This window comes from Crassostrea angulata, chromosome 5 (genome assembly GCF_025612915.1).
Source record: "Crassostrea angulata isolate pt1a10 chromosome 5, ASM2561291v2, whole genome shotgun sequence".
Classification (NCBI taxonomy): domain Eukaryota; kingdom Metazoa; phylum Mollusca; class Bivalvia; order Ostreida; family Ostreidae; genus Magallana; species Magallana angulata.
In genome coordinates this window covers 9329288-9348917 of record NC_069115.1, presented here as the reverse complement: position 1 = coordinate 9348917, position 19630 = coordinate 9329288, and the positions used below count along the sequence as shown (strand labels likewise).

At 31.5% G+C, this 19630-nt stretch overlaps 2 pseudogenes; one reads left to right on the top strand and one right to left on the bottom strand.

The window, feature by feature from the left end:
- Positions 1-209: 209 nt before the first annotated feature.
- On the top strand, positions 210-18061 carry LOC128184082 (deoxynucleoside triphosphate triphosphohydrolase SAMHD1-like; annotated as a pseudogene).
- Positions 3037-8613, bottom strand: LOC128184083 (uncharacterized; annotated as a pseudogene).
- Positions 18062-19630: the final 1569 nt, after the last annotated feature.

Below are 19630 nucleotides of genomic sequence, written 5' to 3'. Positions count from 1 at the left end.
TTGATTTTTCATTCGGTACACATAAGCTTTAAAAAAATATACTGCTGTACATTTTAATAAAGTGTACGGCTGTATACTCTATATATATTTTACACATGTCAACAGGTTTTGAAATTGTTTAATCGAACAGAATCTATAAATCATACTAAAAAAAAACTTGAACCAGTCATGCAGCATATTGTAACGTTTTGCCAGGTTTACATAATTCACGTTTATTAATCACTCTTTGATCAAATATAACTTCTATTCCAACAATAAATGTATCTATTAATCGTTAATCATCATGTTTCTGTTTTAAGAACGTCCTATATTTCATGTCGACTTTGATCTGTTTTAAAGTAGATAACACTATGATAAGCACATGTAAAGTAGCCTATCAAAGTACATGTCAAAGAGCAGTCACTATGGACATATAAGTATTCCTAACTTTGTATAATATATCATTGCTGTTAGATTGCGTGATTAATTTCAAGTCCTAAAAAATGGTCAAATCCTGGTACCGGGAACTGATACGTTTTGATTGGAGACTCTAAAATTTAAGGTAATTTGGTGGTGATGTATTTTATGTATTTATGTTTAAAACATATCAAAGGAAATTTAAGAGATTCAAAACAAGATCATCATGTTAAGAATATATATAACTTAAGACAACGTTTTAAGGCTTACTCTGTTTACATTTGCAATATTCAAACAAATAATCATTTTTTATGGATCGCTGTCATTCAATAAAAAAAAACCCGCCACCCCTAACCAAACCGGGTTTAACGTAACATGTGTAGCCGAATCAGTGTCAAAAGGTTAAGAGAATCGGAAACCCTGCTTGCTTGTGATGAAGCACTGAATTGAAAAAAAACCAACAACAACAATTGATATCCTTTTCTACATAGATTTTTATCTTTTTTTAAAATAACTATTTCTCGTTGATTTGTATACAAAATGTACTTTTTTATTTTAACAATCTTAAACAAACAATATTAGATGGCTTTCACTTTATGAGACGTAGATCATTGCTTATGTATTTTCCTTTTAATTGAAATATAAAGATACTCAATGAAATAGTACCAATCTGAAAAAAAAAAATCATTAGTTTACCTCTAAATATCATTTTCTTTCAAATTTAGAAATAATGAGTAACATTAGAATGAGAATAATTTTATTTGTTTGATATTTTGTATTATTTTTAGCGTTTCAACGGAGCAGAGCGTTGTTCCATCATCCACATCTACAAAACAGATAATGGAAGCTAAGGTATTGTTTAGATAATACTACTATGAACTATAAAGTTGCCGTTTAAGTGTAATCCACCTGTATCTCAAACGACCATGCAGCTCAGTTCCGTTCGTCATCGAAAGCAAGATTTTTTGTCTTGCCGAGATTAAAGCTTTGTTACTGTCAGATGTCAGACAAATTTTTTGCCAAATCTTTGACGGACTCTGTGTCATTCAGAAATGTCTACCTTTACCTGAAGTCAGTAAAATATTGCATTACGGAATGACCAAATTCTAGGAAACTTTTATATAACCTCTAATTTCTTTTTAATATTTTTGACCCCTTTTCAAACATTTTCTCGGCAGTGATTCATGACTGGATCTATTGAGATGACTCCGATTTTTTAAATTATGTAAGGTTTGTGTTTATACCGTTTGAAAGTATTAAATAGAGCTTTTTAAAATTACCATCATGAATATAATACACATCTCATATCGAAGATCCCTCGTAAATTTAAGGAAAACGTGTTCGATAGAACAACACCAGATAGACTAAAAAAACCCAGACAACTTTCAGTAACGAAAGAACATTAGGAGATCAAGAGTATCGAATCCGATCTTTATTAACATTAGATATACACCTTTTTTCTATAACTTTGGCATATAGTTCGCATGTTACTTAATCTGTTGCTGATAAAGGTATTGTAATAAGATATAAAGTTAATATGCGTAAATATTATTTTCGCATGTTTTACATCGATGTTCTTTTGTCATATTTAATTTTCGTTTCAGTATAATGTTTTGTACTTGAAATTATCACAACAATAGTTTTGTAATCTATTAATTGATCTTAATCTATTAATCTAAGACCACTCATATATTATTGCAGAATTACTGCCATCTATATTTGAAATCCTGTTCATCATTTCAAGTGTACTAAATAATGTTTTATAAATTCAATAATCAAAATCAATCGGGATTTATATTCTGTTATGGTAAATCAGCAACATCCGTGCTTCTTCTGTATGGGTGCTGTAGATCAATTGAAATAATCAATGAAATTTTAAAACAACGACGACTTGTAAAAATTATTTTTTTTCGTTATTAAGCACAAAGTATAAGCTTTTTTAAGTGTCTGTTGATATACTGATTTTTATTCTACAACATCAAGTGCCTGATAGTTTACCGAATTATTTCTTCGTAATCAAGTGCATATTGAATAATCGTTATCTCTTTAAGTGGTGTTTGCTGTGGGAAATACAGACCATTTGAGATTATTTAAAAATCCCGCAGAGCACAGTATGCTGTTTTATGTTTACATAAACGATAACGATATAGGATTCATAAGTACAACAGACATGTTTCAGCATCTTCCAAATGCCGTAAGTTTATTTATCCATAATTGATAATTTTCAAAGTATACCATTACTGCGTATAGCATTATTTCTCACTCATGAAATAATTAACCTCTATCCGCTCGAAATTGAACCACCTGAGCCCTTCATCTTTGTACAGTAAAACATCACATAACACATAGGTATGTTGCACTCTGCCACTTTTGTGACTTTATTGTTAACCAAATTTGGTTTGAAATAATCAGGAAAATGACAATAGATGATTATATAACAATAATTAATAAGTTCATAAAATTAATCATAAAATTATGAATATTTAATTCTTTACCCATAATTTTTTACAACTAAAATAATCCATAACTCCCATTACTGATGTAATCAATAATGTGATTGATTAGATAATTTATGAAAAACATAATCCTTGTGGTCTGAAAGCGCCATGCTTAATAAAGAAAAAAGAAAATACACAAGAATTTTTCTTTTTTATAAACATGTTCATAAAAAAGGAAGGTGGAGGGGTGGAGGTGGTTTATAGATCGCTTTGAAAATTTTCAATGCTTAGCTATCGGCGTCCTGAAAGAAGTGAGAACCCACGCTATTAAAATGACGCTCCCAAGATTTTACCGCGGAATAAATTCATTGGTTACCTCCGACGACGTTGATTTTGTGTCCATATATGAAGATGCTGTATAACTTTGACAATACCGCAGGAAAGATAACTCTCGCGAACTTAACAGAAATCATCAATATGCATAAAATATTTTAAGAAATCTTAAAAATCATTTATCCATAATTGATAATTTTCAAAGTATACCATTACTGCGTATAGCATTATTTCTCACTCATGAAATAATTAACCTCTATCCGCTCGAAATTGAACCACCTGAGCCCTTCATCTTTGTACAGTAAAACATCACATAACACATAGGTATGTTGCACTCTGCCACTTTTGTGACTTTATTGTTAACCAAATTTGGTTTGAAATAATCAGGAAAATGACAATAGATGATTATATAACAATAATTAATAAGTTCATAAAATTAATCATAAAATTATGAATATTTAATTCTTTACCCATAATTTTTTACAACTAAAATAATCCATAACTCCCATTACTGATGTAATCAATAATGTGATTGATTAGATAATTTATGAAAAACATAATCCTTGTGGTCTGAAAGCGCCATGCTTAATAAAGAAAAAAGAAAATACACAAGAATTTTTCTTTTTTATAAACATGTTCATAAAAAAGGAAGGTGGAGGGGTGGAGGTGGTTTATAGATCGCTTTGAAAATTTTCAATGCTTAGCTATCGGCGTCCTGAAAGAAGTGAGAACCCACGCTATTAAAATGACGCTCCCAAGATTTTACCGCGGAATAAATTCATTGGTTACCTCCGACGACGTTGATTTTGTGTCCATATATGAAGATGCTGTATAACTTTGACAATACCGCAGGAAAGATAACTCTCGCGAACTTAACAGAAATCATCAATATGCATAAAATATTTTAAGAAATCTTAAAAATCATTTATCCATAATTGATAATTTTCAAAGTATACCATTACTGCGTATAGCATTATTTCTCACTCATGAAATAATTAACCTCTATCCGCTCGAAATTGAACCACCTGAGCCCTTCATCTTTGTACAGTAAAACATCACATAACACATAGGTATGTTGCACTCTGCCACTTTTGTGACTTTATTGTTAACCAAATTTGGTTTGAAATAATCAGGAAAATGACAATAGATGATTATATAACAATAATTAATAAGTTCATAAAATTAATCATAAAATTATGAATATTTAATTCTTTACCCATAATATTTTACAACTAAAATAATCCATAACTCCCATTACTGATGTAATCAATGATGTGATTGATTAGATAATTTATGAAAAACATAATCCTTGTGGTCTGAAAGCGCCATGTACTTGATTTATTCTATTTAAATCAAGTTCAGACCCCAAGGAGGGAGGGAGAAAATTTTAAGTGGCAAAGTGCATTCCTATACCTTTAAAATGGACTAATATTTGCCAGGATATACATATGCCTTACAAACCTTAGTCCCATATACATGCAAACACATTCAAATACTATTCATGCATGGGTAAGGATATACATATGCCCCACCCAAAAAGATGTACAATGTAACCTAATACTTGTAATATATAGTAATCATAGGTAGGAACATACATATGTCCAGCCCTTTCAAAGCTTTGACATGAAAATAACAACTTATATTTCAAATTATTTTAACGCATTATAAGTTATCAAGAAATATACATATGTTCCTGAATAACCGTGTATATCCATAAGTTCACAGTCTGTCTTTGCTCTCTCTATACTAGATTAACTGGTCTAATATAACTTTTGAATGCATCTGATTTCCATCGACCTAACAGTCTGATTTTGCTGTCACTCATGCCAATGTCAGCACAGTGCGACGCCATGCCTATCCGGAAAGAATGGCTAGTAATGCGAGTCATATCCAACTTTGCAAATGATAGACAGTTTTTTAATACCGCCGAAAGTTTACCCCTGGAAACTGGAATATTTGGTACATAACAAAAAAGTGGCCCATTTTGTACTCCTCTTAACTTGATGTAGTCTTCTAGGCATTGAACTGGACAATACTTTTTGTAACTTGCAGAGTGAATAGTGAGAAAAAATGGTTTGCCAATGTGATGTTTATATGTAACAAATTTGATAATTAAATGATCTTGCTGCCTGGAAATTTGATTAAACTGAATTAAATTTTTGTTAATTACCTTTTGACATGATGTTATTTCCCCAACTCTCAAGAATCCATAAAAGGCCAACAAAAACATTGCTTTAAACAAGGCCTTTTCAAATGCATTGGAAACTGTAACTGGTAAAAAGTCACAAATTTGATGCAAAATATTTTTTGTAATAGGTATTCTAACATCTTGTGAAGGTTTAAGTTTGCGTGTTGATAAGAGCAATTTTTGTATTAAAAAGGACGAGCATGGATCCCCAAAACTGTTGAGCTTATGGATGTAACTAATAGCTGAGAGATATGAAGAAATAGTTTTTGCAGCATAGTCCTTTGAAAATAGGTAGGCAACATAATATACCAATATGTGTTGTTTCACTGGAAACTCAATAATTAACTCGTATTTCTCGGCAAAATCTTTAAAAACTGTCCAAGCATGGGAGTACGAAGCTAAAGAAGAATTAGTAAGGCTCGCATCCAATAGTCTTTGTATGTCACCTCTTAATTTGGAAAGGGCGGTAGTGGAGATATGTTGACTGGATTTCTGTCGGCCCAGGGTGCCAGTTGTAAAAACTGATTTACCTTTGAACGAGAAAGACAATCACATAGTAAATTTTCTTTTGAAGTCAAATGCTGAGCTTTAAAATAAATATTAAACTTCAAGCATATCAATACCAGTTTTCGCAAAAGAAACATGATGTGCTTATCTTTTGCTGTTTGTTTATTAATGACATGAACCAGTGCTTGATTGTCTGTGTTAAACAAAATGCACTTATTAGCCATATATTTTGACCAGACATCAACAGCCAAAACTATTGGGTATAATTCTAAAACTGCTATGTTCTGATTTCGCCAACTGTCATTCCATTCTCCTTTGAACCACTGACTACCAAAAACCGCAGCATACCCCACAGCTCCAGATGCATCTGTATATAACCTTAGTTCAGTTGAACTTAACCATATATCTGGTAAAAACATTGAAGAACCATTAAAATTACTCAAGAAATCATACCAGACACTTAAATCCTCCTTAACTTGTTTCGTCATCCTAATTCTATAATACTGCTTTTTTACACCAATGGTCAGATCTATTAGCCTCCTTAAAAAGGCCCTGCCTGGCAACACTACATTACAAGCAAAATTCAATAAACCTATAATTGACTGCAGCTGCTTTAATGTTAATTTAGATTGTTCCATCGCAAACTGGATTTTGTTGACACACTTTACAATTTTTTCCTTTGGTAATCTGCATTCCATTTTTGTTGAATCCAATTCATAACCCAGGTAAGTTATAACTTGGTTAGGACCACATGTTTTTTCAAGTGAAATGGGAACCCCAATATCTGAACACATATTCAAGAAAGATTTCAGCTTGTAGACACATTGAGTTGGCGATATATCCACAATGATAAAGTCATCCAAAACATGTGATATACATGGTATACCAAGTTTATTTTGTGCTATCCATTGTAGGGCTGTGGAGAATCGCTCAAATATTTTACAAGATGAACTTAGACCAAACTGCAAACATGTATCAAAGTAATATTTACTCTTCCACTTGAACCCAAGAAACTGATACTGAGATTGGTGAATATTAATAATTCTAAATGCTGACTTAATGTCAGTTTTACAACAGAAAGCACCTTTTCCACACTTTTTTATGAAATGAATAGCATCTGAAATAGATGAGTATTGAACAAATGACTCATCAGGTGGTATGCCATCATTAATTGATTGATTTTCTGGGTATGACAAATGATGAATCATTCTAAATTCACCTGGCTCTTTCTTTTCAACCAAACCCAGTGGTGAACACTGTAAATTGGAAAATGGTTTATTTTCAAAAGGTCCTTGAACTCTACCAGCCGAAATTTCTTTTTGTATTTTTTGATCAATAATTTCTGGTCTTGTAAGAGCCGAATTTAAATTTTTTGACTCTATTCCAGGACATTCTCCAACAAAGCCTAAATAAAAACCCTTTGAAAAACCCTGAACTAGAAAATTAGTTTCATCTTCATCATACCCTGATAACCAATGAGCAAGTCTATTTACCTTGATTGGTGTTGGACCCTTGCTTGGATGTACCAAATGATTTTGATTGGTTATATTGTTTCCCTGTATTTGTACTACCTGTTTGGTTTTGATACCTCTGCATGATCCGAAAGGGCTGCTTGGCTTGCTTTGTACATTGAATAAAAGGGTGTGACCCGCCGCAGTTATAACATCTGTGTTGGAAGCGACAAGACAAGCCTGCTGAACAATTCTTACCTGAATGGTACTGGAAACAGACACCTCTTGGCATAGAGCTATATGACATATCTTTCTGACTTTTGTTAGGTTTTGAAGATAGAGCTGTCGTCAGTCTGGCATTAACATATAACTCCATGTGTACATCACCCCATGAAACTTGTCCTTGGGCAACAAGCATCCTAAAATCGGTGTCATAAGCTTTCCAATTGCCCTTGGCGTCTGCAATATCTCTGACTGATTCTAAATGTTTAGCTAATTTAGCTTGTTGTTCTGGATATTTAATACAATAAATTGCAGCAAATCTATTCCATGCTGTAAGCCAGTCATGCATGGATGAGAGAGTCACCTCGCTTTGGGAATCATTCTCTACCTGGTGGATTGTAAGCTTGCCTGGACTGTCACCATCTTCGACCTGAATAGATAACTTACCTTTCTTTTGTTTGTCTTTCGACAAAAGGCTTGCAAATTCTATATACTGGTTTGACCAAATTTTTGATTTAGTTTGATCCGATACCCTTGCATCAATTGGTACTGCTGTACTAACAAAACCTGTCGGACACTTACCAGCGATTTTCTCAGTGTGATCCACAACTACCGCTTCAACTGAGTGTTGAATAGCGTTGTCCATATATCTAGATTCTCTTACCAACCCGTCATTATCATCGTTGTTAGATGCCCCTAGAGGGTTTATACTAATACTCCCCTGAGAATTTGAAGCACTGTTGCTGTTAATGTTGTTTATCAGCGTTGTCAACTCGTCTCTAATTGTGGCCGTCACCCGCTGTCACCTGTGCTGTGATGGTTTCCAGTACATCGGGGGATAAAGCTGGCGACACCACTTCCAAGTTCATTGATGTCCTGCGTTTCTTTTGTTTTGAGACAGTTGATGGTTTTGCGCGAGCTTGGCTTGTTCTTTTTGGTGGCATACTTATTCTTGATGACGATAACTAAAATTACAAATTTCACTGATATTGGTTAGAAAACCATTGTCAACATCCGGTCTGAATAGAATCGGAAAATATATGATAAAACATGAAAATTCCGGAATACTTAATTTTTTTTTTTTTAAATTTTTTTTTTTTTTTTTTTAATTATTGTGTAGTTTATTGAATATTAAATGACAAACCTAAGGAAAGCATAAATGAAAAGTAGATTTAAAATTAAAATCCACTAACAACGCATGCATATAAAATTGTGGTAAATACATTGTATTGTAATAAAATAAACCTCTGGGAGTTAATTAAATATGTAAGGAAAACACAAATAAATTTGTGTTAAACACAAGAAAATTGTGTTTATTCCTATGCAATGAGATCCGCCTCAGGGAGGCAAAATTTAAATTTGAAAAATCTCAGGAAAACACAAGTAAATTGTGTTGATTCCAGTGCAATGAGATCCGCCTCAGGGAGGCAAAATTAAATATGAAAAATCTCAGGAAAACACAAGTAAATTGTGATGATTCCAGTGCAATGAGATCCGCCTCAGGGAGGCTAAAGAAATATGAAAAATCTCAGGAAAACACAAGTAAATTGCGTTGATTCCAGTGCAATGAGATCCGCCTCAGGGAGGCTAAAGAAATATGAAAAATCTCGGGAAAACACAATGCAAATTGTGTTGATTCCAGTGCAATGAGATCCGCCTCAGGAAGGCTATACAAATATGAACTATCTCTGGAAAACACCAATAAATTGTGATGATTCCAGTGCCATGAGATCCGCCTCGGAGAGGCAAAAAATACATATGAAAATTATAATGAAAACACTTGTAAATTATGCGTATTCCAGTGCAATGAGATCTGCCTCAGTGAGGCAATAAACATTTGAAATTTTACAGGAAAACACAAGTAAATTATAATGAAACTATGTGATGGATATCAAATACGGAATTACATTCCTTGCTTATTACAAAGAAATAAAACAATACAAAATATGTATGTAGATCTACATATATAACGTTATAGATATATATATATATATGATTACTTTGAAATTACAAGAGATAATCGCCCGAAACTCTAACGCATTCTAGACAAAATAAGTCCGCGCAAACTTCTATAGAGATGAACGTTGCCTTGTTTATTGAGGTGGACGCCGTCAAAAAGAAATTTATGGTCACACGCCTTGAACTTAGGCGAAGGGAAGAGGTCATTATGCTCCCAAAATGAAGCGAATTCAAATCCGTGCAGAGAAGATTTGAGAAGGATATTTACTTCATCCACAGTACTGTTGTAATCAAAACATTGCTTAAATCGTGGCAACAATTTACACACATGGATCTGAGCGACTCCAAATCTATAGTGCAGTACCGATACAAGAGATTCAATATTTGCTGCCAATTCTTCGGAAGACGTCGCACGTCGAACATCATTGCCCCCAACAATTAGAATTATGTTACGAGGTTTTACTTTTTCAATGAAACTCGCATCCTCGCGGAGAATGCCCGAAATAGTGCGACCTCCCACTCCTCTATAAAATATCCTATGATTTGCTCTTAGACCAAGATCCTCACAGTACCTAACATCCTCATTACTTACTAGGAATTGTTGAAAGCGGCGTACAATAGAATGACCCAATATAAGTACTTTATTGTGCTCCATCAGTAAAATAAATCAAAAATATAAACCTTACCGCTTTATAGATCGCTTTGAAAATTTTCAATGCTTAGCTATCGGCGTCCTGAAAGAAGTGAGAACCCACGCTATTAAAATGACGCTCCCAAGATTTTACCGCGGAATAAATTCATTGGTTACCTCCGACGACGTTGATTTTGTGTCCATTTATGAAGATGCTGTATAACTTTGACAATACCGCAGGAAAGATAACTCTCGCGAACTTAACAGAAATCATCAATATGCATAAAATATTTTAAGAAATCTTAAAAATCATACAGTAATTTAGCGAATTAAAAAGTTATAAACGTATGTTCTTTTTTATAAACAGATAATAAATGACCCTATTTGGGGACCTATAGAATTACACCCACTATGCATTAGGATCATCGACACTCCACAGTTTCAGCGACTTCGATACATTAAACAGCTAGGCGGTATTTCCTTTGTATATCCTGGCGCCTGTCACTGCAGATTCGAACACTCAATTGGGTATTAAAAGAAGGCAGTTTTCTATCTGATTTGGAATTCGATTTCATCTCGCATCTTCGCCATGAAATTTTTTGATGAATACCACCCTATTCTGTTTTTTTCAATATGAAACTATAGAACATCATATCTGGCTAGGAGTCTTGGTCTTGAACTTCAGAAGAATCTAGCCATGCTTGATGAACCTAATAAGCCAGACATTACAGATAAAGAGATCCTCTGTCTGGAAGTGGCTGGACTCTGCCATGATCTTGGTTGGTATTCTAAGGTATCTTAATTAAAACGTCGAGTCAGGCAATTTTTTGATAGTGTTTTCATTTTAATCTTTCAGGACATGGTCCATTCTCTCATTTGTTTGATCAACTTTTCATCCCCAAAGTTAAGAAGCCTGGTGATCAGAAAGCTTGGGAAGTAGGCAATATATTTATATTCATTTTCTAACAGTGCAATAATTTTTGTTTTAGATGGAGCTAGCGTGACCATACAAAGATAGATATTAGTAACTGCAATGAATTGCTTGCCTATTTGGATTTCTAGTTTTGTTTCTCTGTGGCATCTGATTTATATATACAATAATTGGTAAAAATTTCTTTTTTCGGGCTTAATTTAACTTTAAAAAGTAGGAGTATGTTTTGAATAAGCCCTCACTACATATCATTCAATATGTTTTTCCCTGGAAATAAATCATTGCATTATTTAACTTAAAAAATCCTACATTTAGCGCGAACCCCGCTTTTGAATGCCCATCGGTATATCCAAGCTGCTTTTAATGCGTTTACTTTAGATTTCTCTGTCATTACGTCTTTCATTTATATCCTGGCATGTACTCGCTTCTAAATTAAATCGTGTAAAAAAATAAATCAAAACTTAAATATAATGAGTTGTATTTAGAAATACTAGTTTGTTTTAATGTAGAATGTAATGTGTTAACCATCTTGATTCCTTTATGCATCAAAACAAAGAACCAGAGTTCACCAAATATGATTTAAAGAATTAAAATCCAGATTGAGATCAGAAATGAATATAACGAAACAAACTGGTTTAGTGCATTGTTACATTACCAAATTGATGTTTTATAAATAATGCTATTTGAATCTTTTACTTTATTCTTCACGTAATTAGCATGAGGACGCAACACTGAACATGCTCGATTCTATTTTCAAAAACATTACGTGGAATGATTATCTAGAAGACGAGGATATTGAGTTCATTAAAAATCTTATTAAGGTATGCATTGATATTGTTTTTTATACGATTGCTGTTATTGTTATTAACTCAACAAGTAATTTCATAATCTCAGTTACACATTAAATGTTTAACTTAAATCATTGTTGCTTATCTGCAATAGATAAAATGTTGATCATTTATAGATGCACATATACTATGAATCAGTCGGGCTATATGTACATAGTAAAAAAATTAATGGTACATGTGGGTTTTTGAATTTGCATTATATTCAGAAACCAGATGAAAAGGAACAAAAGAAACCTTCCCTGAACGAGGTAATTGTATCTAGTGTTATGCACATTTAATGTTACATTCAGATATATGTGCATGCGTGTATCTAACCACAGCAAACCTTGATTTGATCACAAAACTATGGTATATGTGGGTTTTTGAATTTGCATTATATTCAGAAACCAGATGAAAAGGAACAAAAGAAACCTTCCCTGAACGAGGTAATTGTATCTAGTGTTATGCACATTTAATGTTACATTCAGATATATGTGCATGCGTGTATCTAACCACAGCAAACCTTGATTTGATCACAAAACTATGGTACATGTTGGTTTTTGAATTTGCATTATATTTAGAAAACAGATGAAAAGGAACAAAAGAAACATTTCCTGTACGAGGTAATTGTTCTTAGTGTTATGCACATTTAATGTTACATTCAGATATATGTGAATGTGTGTATCTAACCACAGCAAACCTTGATTTGATCACAAAACTATTACGTATTTTGGACATTTTATCACCAGATAATTGCCAATGGTTTAAACAAGATCGATGTAGATAAATGGGACTACTTTTCAAGAGACTGTCACATGCTGGGGCTTCATCACAATTTTCAATGCAAGCGAAGCATCAAGCTTGCAAGGGTGGTCAAACATGGTAAAGAATGGCACATCAGTTATCCAAAATCAGTACGTATTTTATCATTTAGACTATCTATTTATAATACTTTTGAATTTTGAATAATTTGAATTCCTTATAATGCAAAAAACCATTTACGTACAATGTTTACTGTCAAGGTTTATCCTATTTAAAAATATGTCCGAAGAAGCTTTGGTTTTAACTTAATATTTGCAATGTGTGAGTCATATTTATGGGCTGTTGGAATAGTATTACCTGTTTCATGTGTTTTACACGGTTTGTTGTAGGCATATTATTACCTGTTGGAGGTTATCAAATAGTCTGATGTTAGAATATTACAATCTGTTTTATGTTTTATATATGGTCTGTTGAAAGGATATTACAACCTGGTTGATATGTTTTAGATGCAGTTTGTCAATGAAATGGTACAACTTGTTTGATGTTTTACACATTCCATTGATCTGTTGTAGGAAACTTGTTTGATATGTTACAACTTCTTTGATGTCTTCTTACACATGATCTGTTATAGGAATATTACAACCTGTTTGATATGTTTTACACACGGTATACATTGCATCGTCAAGCTTACCATCATCCCGTGGCTAAAGCCGTAGAAATGATGTAAGAGACCATTTCAATAATACTCATATAACTACATTGTCAATTATGCATAATAAAATATTTTTCTCATTATTTTGCTATTCATTTATATATGCAGCTATAAAAACAATCATATTTTTCTCATATAAAAAGACACGATTTTCAGGATAACGGATGCATTTGTAAAGGCGAACAAGTGTTTGCTGTTTCCACCAAATAAACAGAGGTATAAGTAAGCTTCAGAGAGAGAGAGAGAGAGAGAGAGAGAGAGAGAGAGAGAGAGAGAGAGAGAGAGAGAGACAGACAGACAGACAGACAGAGAGAAAGAGAGAGAGACAGACAGACAGACAGACAGACAGACAGAGAAAGAGAGAGAGAGATTATAAATAATTAACCAGTCTGTGAAATATTAAGAAATTGTTACTGTTTATCCTCATAGAAGTATAAAATTATTTTTAAAATATGTAAATGTTAATTATCAATTGAACCATAATAAAACAAGGCCTAATTTAAAGTATAGTTTATTTCATAAAGACTACCAACACGTTTCCCTTATTACATGAACCAGCATCCCATCTTAAAATTACTATTGTTTAAACAGGTTTGTAACTACATTGCTTTTACATTTTCAAGTCAGAAGACTCTGTCCGAATCAAAAGATGATATGAAAGCATACCTATGGGTGACAGACGATGTTCTTAATCAGATAAGATTTCTTAACTCGGATGATGATGAACTTAAAGAAGCACAGCAGATCATCAATAGGATTTATCAACGAGATTTGTAAAAACTCGTCGGAGAAAAACGAATTAAATGCATCGATGGAAATGTCTCGCCAGTATGTTGATAAATCAATATAAATTGTTATTCAGAAATTGAATGAAAACTATACCGATTGTCACTCCTACAATTTTTATAATATCTTGCAATAAAGTTATATTGACATTTATAAAATGATTGCTTTAAAGGGAGATCTTAAAGAAGGAATAGAACAAAGTCTTGAATCTGACGAGATTAAAATTTTTTTGAGATAATGGTGAGTGTATCCATGTAATTGATAAAACAACTAGGCGAAGTATTTCTTTAATGACAATAATTTCTAGGTTGTAATAAATTTCTCTCTGACATCATCTCTGTAATTCTCTAGCTCTCTGTTAAAAAAATAAACTTTTTGTTTCCAAAATGTAAAATAAAGATTGAAAATTACCATAATTAATAATTATACAGGTTGTGACCTTTAATTACGGGAATGGAAATGAAAACCCGCTGATCAACGCGAAATGGTATCACAAAGTCAAAAAAGTTAAGGTAGACTTAAAACCATGAATTAAAAACACTGTTTTATTTACAAACATACATGCATAAACAGTTACTATAAATTTGTTTCTGTTTTTTATCGACAGGAGTCGGAAAGTGGAGGAAAAGACGGAAATAAATCTACTCTTTATCAAAACATTGAGAGCTCGGTCATTTATGAGAATGACGCATATGTATTACCTCATATCTATTTTCTTTAGTTTAGTTTGAAATTGACAATTTCATTTTTTATCATAGCTATTTATCTCACTTGAATTTAAGGCGATGACATTATTTGCTTGGTGGGGCATTTTGATTTTAAAAAGTGTAACATTGATAAGGCAGATTTTGTTATTGATATGCCAGTTTTGATAGTATACTTATACTTGAATAATTGAATGTAATACAAATTTAATATCGATTTCACAATTTGATATTGTTTATCTTACATTTAAACATTTATGTTTAAATGACTAAATGTGCATGAATAGATTCATTATAACTTATATGTTGATCGACATATTAACATATCTTTCAATATCATTTTTATAATAATTAACACGCTTCAAGCTATCAATCAATGCTTTAAAATTTGATTTATAAAACGTCTAAACGATTTTAAAACAATAATAGTTGATGAATTTAAGGTAATGTAACAAATATAAATATTTGTGAAGTCATATTTAATTACTCTACAATATCAGGGAGACTATCAATATCTTATTCAGCATAAACTCCAGGAATGATGATCTACACAGATTCAACTTTAATTGAAATTGGATCAAAATTTGAAATAGAGCAACTTCGTACAGTTTTAAAAAAACATATCCAATTAATCAACATCAATTTATTTGATGTATTCATATTTCTAGATGAAATGTTTTTGACAAAACGTCAAATAAAATGATCTTTGTACTTCTGTGTATTTTGGAGGTATTGGTCCAAACATTGAACTCAATTTTTCGTTTTTAATTTGTTGTGAAGATGATCATTTTGATTTTTGAGATAACTGTAAGCAGATGTTTTATGATTTTTAAAGCATTAATTTGGCAGATTTTTTTAATTAATTGTTTTGTCAACACAAAATGTAAAAAAAACATTGTTTGAAATTTTCAATGCACAGTAAGCTACAGTAAATATGTTGCATATAATCCACATTTATACCCCTAAACGATAAGACAATTGCCAATTATTAATCACAAAAGTGGTTCATTGAGGCTTTTAAATTAAATGATTATTATTTCAATGTCTCTGGGGCTTATGTACACAATCGTGAACTTAAAGTACAGGGCGACTTCAACTTCTTTTTCTGAGGAATTTCCGGCGATGTTACCGTTCATAAAGCGATTTTTCGCCCATGTTGATAATAAAGGCTAACAAAAATATTGTAAAAAGAAAAAGATGTAGGTGTCCTAAAAACGAATTTGGGTAAAATTGGGAAAGTTTCTTTAAAAGAATCTCTATTCAATGTGGTTAAAAAAAGATCAATTTGGCAGGGTTTAATTTGGTCAGCTGCGTTAGGGGAAAATATAGTTATTATTTTGGCCTTACTCAAGTTTAGAATGCATCAGCATGTTAGAAACTATAAATTGATTTATTTTTTGAAAGACATTTGTAATTTTAAACTCAATATAGTACCTTCAGTAAAAAATAAACGTAATAAATCAATGTATTTTGCTTCTTTCTGTTGTAGATATCAGACATGTTACCTAAAACATTTGAGCAAATATACCTACGACTTTTTTGGAAGAAAGCTAGAAGTGGAGATATGTTGGGATTGTATGAACAAATCTTGCTCGAGTTTTCTAAAATAAAAAGTAAATAAGATTGTTTTATATCCCATGGTAACAAGCGTATCTCTTTTTTGATATTTACATATTTTAGAGCAGTCACTTCTTGCATAATTTTCAAGTTTTATGCCATAAAGTTGTATTTGATTTTTACCATTGCTAAATGCATGCAATCTCTATGCAAAACTTATTGTAGGAGATTTTAATGTCATGGAATGATGTAGGTTGTAAGAAATATGTTTAATTCGGCTGTACTAATAAACACCCGTAATATGATTCCTTTTGCTAGTAAGTTTTTTTTTAAAAATAAATTACCTGTGACCGAATGACATATCTCTGCAATTCAATCAAATTATCCTAATATCAGTTGTCTGAATTACACAGATTACAATTAGTAGTCTTGTGAATTGATGCATTTTGTTTTCAAAGCAGCTCAGCTTGATTTGAATTTTAAATTTTTTATGCATCCTTTATTCCGGTCATCATTTTTCTTTCATTCCGTCCGTGTGTCTTTTACAAATCTTTTTAATCACTTTGGCAAATCTGTTTTCAACATACATAAAAAGAAAAATATAAAGGAAAAAAAAGTACACCAAAATGCCTCTTAAAAGATATTTTTACTTTGTACAAAGTTTTAATGTCTTTACAATTAGTCTGTTGTTGTTTTGGATAATATATTTTCTTAATATTTTAAATTTCCTTTTAAGCCTATGAAAACATAGAACCCAAATTTTCTGTTGAGTTTGTTGATACCATCCCTGACCGCCTACCATTGTACGTATCTTTTAATGATCAATTTAGTTCAAAACAAATATTAATTATGTTCTTCAGCTTGTTTCTTACTTTTACAAAGTAAAGGCTTTGTTTTTTGTTTAACACGTTCACAATTTTGTATATTCCAAGATTTCAAAGTGACATATAGGTCCAATGGGCCGGGTGTAATTCTATTATGTATAACATTGTATTATACTACACTTATGACATACACATGTCATTATAATAAATTATTTACTTACTTACTTACACAATAAATAAGTTTTATCTATGTTTAAGTTTGTAACGAACTTACAACACTTTTAGCACAGATTTAATTAAATATAGTCCCACAACTAATTTTGTTTGCCTTCAGAAATATCAAATATTGATTTTATTATTTATACATAACGATGTCATTTAATAATGCTTTAAAAATCCCTCAATTTGTGTGTCCTTATTTATAAGAGATTATTTTATTCATCATGATTTATATTAATATTTATTCAATTTAATACAGATTAATAACGATTTTATATACTTAATAATATATCACACGTAAATTTATTCTTTTTCGAATATTCCGTGATTTGTAAGAAAAAATACATTTTTGTTTTGTTTCATAGATCATCAGATACCGATGTTTGACTTCTGGGGGAATCGTTATGACGATAAGAAACTGCATATAACCATATGCTAGGGGAAAAATTATTTTGTTTCAAACAATTAATTCTTGTTGGTATATTGAATCATGTGATCAGACTTCAGAATGTTTATTTATTAATTCCTTTACAATATATTCCTTCAAATATATGAAAAAATCAAATTTTCAAGAAGATTTCTGTAAAATGCAAAAAATGGCATATTTTATTTTTATTAATGAGAGGAATATAAATTTTATGCAAATTATTATGTATGAATGTAAATAAGATGCTTCAATCCATTTTGTGAATTTGAAATTAAAAAAAATGCAATAACACTGGTTTTTTATTTTTTCTAGTACTATATTTAGGTCAACGTCCACACTATTAAAAACACATTTACTTATTTTCTCAAAACAAATGAAACTGAAAAACGCCATTTTAGAACTAGAATAGGTTCAAAAGCCTAAAAAAAAAAACGACAAACCCAATTCCTGTCTACAATAATGATTTTTATGAAATAAATGTTTAAAGTTAGAGTTATTGAAGTGAAGATATATTAAAATCAGTCAAAAAAACAAAAAACAAATTAAAAAACCCCCAAAAACACATTTAAATCGAGTTAAATTTTCAGTCGGGGTCATGTCAGGAATTGTTTGCATTACATTTTTTTCACTTGAAAACAACAAAGAATAGCACTTTTCTGAAGGAAAAAAAATGTAAAAAAAAAAAAAAAAAAAAAAAAAGATTTTAAAATTTCAAATTAAATTATGCTACAAACGAAGGTTGGACAAAACTTGACAAATTTGTTTTGTCTTTCTACAACATCATATTGGTTATTTAGGTGTGATCCCGCAAAACTCACCGACATAAAAAATTTCCTTTTCAGACATGGTCTATATTTGTACATCTACTGAGTATTTTCTTCTTTAATACATTTGAAAATCAACTTTTTCATACCTTTTTATAGAAAATGGCAATGGTAAAATATATACAATCTATAGCTAGCTCAAGCAAATATCAGCAGCCAACGGACTGCATGAAATTATCATGACATTTAACTCAAAGTTATATAATACTAGTGTACAACGTGTATGTTGTTGTTGTCCAACGTACTGTTGAACAGTAAAAAGTATACCTGCTCTCACTTACTGTTGAAGATCAATTTATCAATTTGCTTATAAGGTGTAAACATAAACAATATATGGTTCATGCGGGCCATGAAAGTTACAATCATTGCAGACAATATAACCTTATTGATTGACGCGGGTTATGCCATTTACTGCAATAAAAAAAAATACGGCTTACGCCAATCAAGAAACAGGGTGTTTTACAATATATGTCACAGATCTAAAGGCAGAAAGAATGATAACAACACAAGTAACAAATACATTCTATATATCATTTTAATCAACAGATATCCAAAACATCAGTGACTTCGTAGTATGATTATTTTCCTGATATTTTGCAATATCATAATTGCAGGTAGTTATGCTTATCCAAGATATTAAAGATTCTTTGATATTATGCCTGACATTGTGGTAACACTTGTTTAGATGAGTGACATATATTGTGAAACACCCTGTATATACCTTATGCCCTTTTTCTGATGGATGATAAGATAGATGAATTCTAACTGCTGTCGATTTTAACATAACGTTTTTGAGATAGATCTGATCATTTATTTGTAATTCATATTAATAGTAATAAAAAAAATTCATGATTAACTCAGATTTCTATGAAATTTTAATATGAAGTTTTATGGACCACCAGAACATCATTGGAGATAATGACTTTTTCGTT